We start from the raw sequence: 7,970 nt of genomic DNA on the forward strand, positions 1-7,970 counted from the left end.
TTTATTGCTCCCGGAGATGAAAATATTATAATAAGTGTAAGTTGAGTGTCAGTATTATCTCTTGGTTTTTAAATATTCTGCTGTTAAATATCTTTTAGAAGCAGTTTATATATATATAAACTATGCTGGTTCTCAGGTCGTTACTTAGCTCTGTGTGGAAGGTAACAAGGATGCCGCCTGTTCAGCTGCTGGATGTGTATTTGTTGAGGCTTGCTGTAGGGGTGTCTTGTTTTCAGGCTTTGTGTCTATCTACTCCAAGCCTTCAGAGACATTCATACGGTGCAGATAAACACAAGTATTGCCTAGACTTTCTAAATCACATGCAAACGTCCTTCAGGATGATCACTGTAAATAATACCGTCTTCTGCGTTGTTCCAAAGGGTTTTAAAGGCACTGTTAGCAGAGGGTGTGGCTTTGTCTTCGAGCAGGCAGCTGCCATGCCCAAGAATCAGCATCTATGCACACACAGATAGAGGAAAAAGAATAAAAACACTGTTAGCATGCAGAGACCATTACATGGGTGGGAGACGTTATCAGTCTTCTGGTGGCATTTCCCCCAAAGATATTAGAAGCATAAATATCCTGCCAAAATTAACCAAAGAGTTTTTGACCAGGAAGTGCTTGTCTGAGATATCTGAGAGTCTAATTAGACCACTTTTACTTTGGCTGTGAGGAAAGTATTTAGCCTTGTATTTAGCCTTGATGGACACATAACTGGGATTTGTTGTTGCATGCCCAGGCATTTACTCTTAAAGGTGACCACATTAGATTTACTGTATCAATGATCTAGACAGAATCAAAACTTACTTACAGCTTGAATTTCTGGTACTCTATAGGGCAGTGATTAGACTGGGCACTATTTCTGTTTTTATATAGATTTAACCTCAGGTCTGTTTAATTCTATGTCATGGATCCCCAAGGCACAATTTATGACATAACTAGGGACCAGACTTGAGAGAAACAAAAAATAAGTTAGCCAAGGAATACGGTTCCAGATCACCCTTTAATAAGCAGAAAATCAAATAGTCATCATACTTTCTGGACCAATGTAATGATGGATATTGGATTAAAATCCAATCTTCATTTTATATTTTTTTTCCACTACAAAATTAACAAAAATTGTAATGGATCACGTTTATTTGGTGTTTACCCTCTTCAGGGATTTGGCTAGAACTTAACAGAACGAAGCTACTTTGGAAGAAAATTCAAAGATGGTTTTAAAGCGGTATCGGGGAAATCACTGAGCCTCTTCGCGCTCCAAAGTCAGATCGCCTCATCCCCGATGTGAAAGTGGTACATGGGATTTGCACTTTTCAATGCATGTTTTGTACGGGGAAACAATGACGTAGGGATAAGGTAGAACTTAGAATTTAAGGGAGTGTGCCTTCCATTTTTCAAATTAAAACATGAAACTGCATGGACAGGTGGCTTCCTGGGAGAAACGGTAACTCCAAACTAGTATTGATGACCTCTTTATTGGGGTCCCCCTCGCCATCCACCAGGTCTGTTGTCACTACACCAATTTGTCTTTGCTGCTAGACACCTGAGCTTGACATCACCTCTCTCTGGTCGGAACATGCCACTTAAAGGTCATTATATGGAACTCAGTTCACTAGGGCGTGACAGGATGGCTTGCCAGCTAATATGTCTGAGCAAGCTCATAAAATAAACATACACGCCACTTTATAGTAAAAGGCCTTTGGAATGGTTATTAGGAGAGAGAGATTTTCATACAGCGTTGACAGAGCTGTGAACACGAATAATAGCAATCTTGCACTCTTCTTGTCTGTAAAGCACAAGAATTCTATGCACCCAGATGTTATATTGTATATTCAGCAAAACTAGTGAGTGGGTACCACTCTTGGGAGGGAGGGGGTTCCTTGTGAAAAGCACCGCTACATTCAATTTTTGCCTTTTGATGATAAAAAAGCCATTGAAAATTCATGTAAATATCTTGACCATGCAAAGGCTTGCTCATCTCCATGGCCGTCCTCAGAGAGAAACACAAGTCATAACGGAGATAGTGTGTGTCCATCAGCCTTAACCAGCTTGTGTGTAGATTTCACTGATCTGTCTGACGTGATCTGCAAATCTTCTCCACTGCTCATAAGCAAAATGATATTTTCCTAGTTCCTTCCTGGCATGAACACAGAGTCCCCCTGTCTGACATGGAGGGGAAAGTTCAGGGAAGTTCTTAGAGAATCCTTAAAGGTAAGACTAGTGGTGCCTCACTGGCTTGCAAGGGAACTTTGTGTAAACAGACAAATGCATTGACATTAACAAAAGACGAAATCAAGGTGATATTTTCCCAGAGGCCAAGTGATGGATTAGTTTCTCTGGGTTATTAGGTTTTGGAGGGTTTTTGTTGTATGGTTTTGTTTCGTTTGCTTATTGGCAGAGTGATGAAATTGGACCGGTGTGCTACGGTAACTGTAGAGCAGCTGCACACAACACTGGCTGTCAGATAGATTTGATCCTTCCCTCTTACCGTACGTCCCCGTACAGTCCATCACTAATTCCTGTTTCTAGTTTTCCCCATCTCCTCCATCCTGATCCTAGACACCAAAGATGCCTGTGTGTTTAACTGACCTTCATTGGAGTCGGCAGAAATGGAGGGCAGGCCAGACAGGAAATTATCCAAATGTAAATCAGGAATGTGAATGTACTTGTATACTATTTGCCACCGAACAAATGAACACTGGTGGGTCTTTCAAATATATGGGCTCCCAGGAGAACAGAAAACGGAACTCTAGTTGTACCTGCTATGGGAGAAAATGCCTTAAAATGAGGTGTGAGGGGCTGGAGGGGTGGCTTAGTGACTTAGGGTGCTTGCTGTTCCCACAGAGGACCTGAGATTGGTTCCTAGTACCCATGTTGGGCAGCTCATAAATGCCTCTTTAGGACTCCAAGGGCACCTGCACTCACACTCACACACATGCACAGACCCACACACATGCAGACACACACACACACACACACACACACACGAAGAGACAGATAAACCAACAGACAGACAGAATTAAAGCATAAAAATGAATCTTTAAAAAAAAAGAAACTGGCCGGGCGGTGGTGGCGCATGCCTTTAATCCCAGCACTCGGGAGGCAGAGCCAGGCGGATCTCTGTGAGTTCGAGGCCAGCCTGGACTACCAAGTGAGTTCCAGGAAAGGCGCAAAGCTACACAGAGAAACCCTGTCTCGAAAAACAAAAAAAAAAAAAAAAAAAAAAAAAAGAAACCGGGCTATGAAGACCCAGTTTGGAAGAGAGAAGAAAACTGGTTGTGAGCCCTACAGCTAGACTATAAAAAACAGATTAAGCCAAGCCTCCCTTTCTCTGAACATAAAAATTGGGAAATAATAACAGCAGCTAACTACAGTGGCCAACGTTTATTATTTTGTTTGTAATCCTCTCCACAGCTCTCTCAGATAAATATACTTACGTTCCCATTTTGCAGATAAAATTTAAGACAGAAAAAAAGTGTGCTAAATCCTCAGAGTCTACAAGGACAGTAGGTATCACACATTTAGTTAAAGGTGGAGCTAAGATTCAACCCCAGATGCTCTGGCTCCAGCCTGGGTTTATAACCACAGTTCCCCACATGCGCACCTGCTGGGTCCCAGGCTTCATGCTAAGCAGGTAATGGAGTGTTCAGGGTTAACTACGATGGTCCCCTGTGCAAAGGTGTTAAGCAGGTTAAGAAAAGACTATGCATCTCTCTCCCCTTTGGTTTCTTTTCTTTCTTTCTTTCTTTCTTTCTTTCTTTCTTTTTTTTTGTTTTTGTTTTGTTTTGTTTTTTGAGACAGGGTTTCTCTGTGTAGCTTTGGCACCTTTCCTGGAACTCACTCTGTAGCTCAGGCTAGCCTCGAACTCACAGAGATCCACCTGCCTCTGCCTCCTGAGTGCCCAGCCTTTCTTTTCAATTTTTTTACTTGGATTTATTTGTGCTTGTGTGTCTATGTCTTTGTGTGCATGTGTGTGGGTATGTTGAAGTCAGGAGACAACTTGCAAGAGTTGTTTCATTCCACCAATTCATGGTTGGTGGCAAGGATCCATACTCCTTGAACCCTCTCGCCGGCCCTGTGTTTTCTTTTTTTCAACTATAAATCTATCTCAATTTTATTTAGAAAAAAAGTCCTCAATCACAACACTCTGATCACTTTCCTACGGTTCTCTAACCTTCTAAAAAGCCTATATCTAGTTTCCTGTTCTATGTGTGAAGAACTTGAGGGCTAACCCAGGGATTTCATTGACTCCATTTGTTCAGGGTCATACAGTGTCCCACATACAAATGATGAGAAGTCATGACATGTCGGGGATCTTGAGTTGACGTAATATTAGACTTAATGACCTAAAGTTCAAGTGTCCCACTGGAGCACTGTATTTGCTGTATGCCTTTGATCATACTGTATTTTCAGTTTAGTAAAACAGTATTCAAACCCCTGTTCTGGGGTAAGGGTGCTGGTAAGGATCACACATGCATATTAATTAACATGAAGGATGCCTGTCTTAAGCACTCAGACTTCATTTAACTGAGCTGACTCCAGGCCAATGGCCACCCTCTAACACAATTGCTCTGTAAGTGTGTTTCTGAAAAGAATGTGTCCTGCAGGATAAGATATGAACTCATTTGGAAGGCATGCAGGCCCCTAGTAAGCCAACCCATGTTATTTTTCCGACTCATTTCCTACAACTGCACCTGTTTTCTGTTCTGCAATCTGCTATTTTAAACAATGATCTCATTAAAATTACATAAGAGCAAGTAATTATCCCATCCCTTGAAGGGATCCAATATATTCAGACTTGAAATGCTGTAACTATAAGCTTTCCTCAAAGACAGATACACAAACAGGCTCATCCCATCAACAGATAAAAGAATGCTAGGACTCATTTGGCTGACGAAGGACAGTCCACGGGAATGCAAGGGGACCAGGGGCCCCACTTGATTACTCAGATCCTCTGGTCCCAGTCTTGGCTCAGAATCCAGAACTTGTTTTGAATCTATGAACTCCAGCCTCCGTCATATACAAAACTGGAGTAAGAATTTGAAAAGAGATCTCATCACAGCCAGGTATGGTGGCACAGGCCTTTAATTCCAACGCTTAGGAGGCTGAGGTAGGCAGATCTCTGAGACTGAGGCCGGTCTGGTCTACAGAGCAAGTTCCAGAGTAGCCAGGGCTATACAGAGAGACCCTGTCTTGCGGGGGTGGCGGGGGGGGGGTGTTATCATCAGCCAAGGACTGAAACCAGAACAAACAGCATTCTTCAGGAGAGAGAAACAGAAACCTAAGGGAGCAACCAAGCAGAAAAAGCATCCTGTGAAGTGTACAGTGTTTTTGTCTTCTTTTCTTTTAAACAGGGTCTCATGCATCTTAGGCTGGCCTTGACCTTGCTATATACTTGAGGTTAACCTGAACCACCTAATCCTGGTTTATGTGGGGCAGGGGATCCAGTGCAGGACCTGATGCATCCTAGGCAAGCATTCTACCCATTGAGCTGCATCTCCATGCCCAAGCTGTATAGTGTGTTGTTCACCCTGAGACCTACAATGTACCACAATAGTAGAAATGTTTCATTGCTGTGTTACCCCACAGAGTGTCCCTCCTCTATGAAGGTTCTCCTTCAATTGATTGTAAACAGACAATGGGTCACTTTATGTTGCCAGGTAATCTACCTGGCTAATCTAATGGGTCACTTATGAGAGCTGGCATCCAATCGGGTGCCCAGTTGGCAAATACATGCTTTGTCTTTCTTTCAACTTGAGTTGGGAAAAAATAAAGCTGATTCTAGTGTAACTATTCTTGACCACATGAAAACAACCGGTTTTCTCCACATTGGTTATTTATTTGTCTAAGGCTCCTACCTCCTCATGGAAGAAAGTGAGTCATAGCAACTCCTCTGTAGCTAGTGTAACCAGACATCAAAGTTCCTAGACCAAGAAGTATACATGTACTTGTGTTCACCCAGGAGGAAAACTATATGAAAGACAGACATTTTTCCTACACACCAATCCTAAAACTTCTGCTTACATGGTCTGTTGACGTATGGCAAAGATTCAGAATTCTCCCGTTTGTTTATCCAGAACATTGGCAATATTTAAGGCCCACATATAAGTGGAAGATCCAAGACACTCTGAATGTGTATGTGACTATGTGCCAGGTTCTTCTGATGGTCTTAACTGTGTATGTAAATATATATGTGCATATGCATATTTCTAGACCTCCAGCGTCGGCTGTCACTACTGACCAAGAAAAAGTTCTTCTGTGCACTTGTAGAAAACATGAACTTAGCAACTACCATAGAAATTCATTTCAGTGAATTGGCATTTGTTGTTGCTTCAAGAACATTTAAGACAATTGCTAGATGCTTCCGTGCCTTCTCTGGTGTTGGCATAGGTATTTGTGTCAAGAGTGTAAAGCTCTTTTTTTCTACAATACAGAGATATCTTGACTTTGTTCCCCCAGAGGAAACTGCAATAGTTTTAGAGCACAAATTGAGGTAAAACAGCATCTTGATTCTTATAACTTAAAGATATTTTATTTGCATTAACTAACAATGGCCAGGATCTTTTCATAACAAATATTAAAAATGGTTTAATTTGTATGCTTGTGATATGTACTTGATTATTTATATGTTTGTGTGCCCTATAGTAATAGTGCTAGATAAGCAGAATTATGCTTTTTTTTTTCTTGAGTGTATCACGGCAGGTACCATTTAGTTCACTCATCCACTTCTCGTTACACTTCAACAAACTGGACAAGTTTGTACTGGAATCCTGTTCCCATTGTCTGGAAGCTGGCTTAACTATCTAATAATACAGTATCATTAATGGGTTAAGAAAAAGAATACTATCTACTTTTTAAAAGACATATTTTAAGACTAATAAAGACGTAGTAGACCATCCCAAAGTGACACTGTGTTTTTTATATGCTTGACCTTCGACCTGCTCCATCTGCAGGCTGTCAGGGGTTATAACCGCAGGAGAGTGATGGTAGGGATTTGCACCTGGCACCATTGTGGCTTCCATGAAGCTGCAAGGAGATGCAATCCAGTAGCAGATGGTACTTTAGCATCCTGCCCCTTGCCTGTGCTCTCAGAAGGGGCCATCATCAGAGTGTTGCTTGGCCCTCAATGTCAGCTGGAGAATCTGGTAGAAGGCTTCCAGTTCAAAAACGCCTGTCACTCTGGTCTTTATAAACTGTCACTTTTTCCTCTTTGTGTTCATCTTCGACTTTTGAAGTATTCAATATCAAGTTAGCTTCAAAACTATCTATTTACCAGGCATATGTCTGCTGTGGGATGTCTTTCTGTAAGCTGTGAATATGTGTTGCTCTGATTGGTTGATAAATCAAGCTGCATTGATCTAAGGCAAGGCAGCTTAGAGGCAGGTGGGAAATCCAAGCAGATATAGAGACAAGAAAGGAGAGGAAAGAGAGACGCCAGCCGCTACAGGAGAAGCAAGATGCCAGCAGACTGGTAACACCACGGCCATGTGGCAAAACATAGATTAATAGAAATGGGTTAATTTAAGATGAAAGAGCTAGCTAGCAAGAAGCCTGCCATAGGCCATACAGTTTGTAAATAATATTAAGCCTCTGAATGATTGTTTTATAAGCAGCTGTGGGACTGTGGGGCCAGGCAGACTGAGGGACCAGGCGGGACCAGAGAAACCTTCTGGATACATATGGCAGGCTTTAAAGTTTTCTTGATAGTTAAAATTGGAAGCAAACTTTCAATTTTCCTACTTGGTTCCCCATACTCCACTCCTGGGAAATCAGGGTATTTGAGGCCTAAACTGCTCCCACTCATTTGAGGCACCAGTCCTTGAAGGGTTAATCAGTGGAAAGGAAGGTTTAGACAGCCTCACTAGCAAGGAGCCCTTTGGGACATGAGCAGACCCCCACATGCTGTCCCATGAGCAGAAGGAACCTGACCCCGGGTGGCTCCTCTTGTCACAGTAGGTCTGAACAAGGGC

The sequence above is a fragment of the Peromyscus eremicus genome, chromosome 17 (genome assembly GCF_949786415.1).
Source record: "Peromyscus eremicus chromosome 17, PerEre_H2_v1, whole genome shotgun sequence".
Classification (NCBI taxonomy): Eukaryota; Metazoa; Chordata; class Mammalia; order Rodentia; family Cricetidae; genus Peromyscus; species Peromyscus eremicus.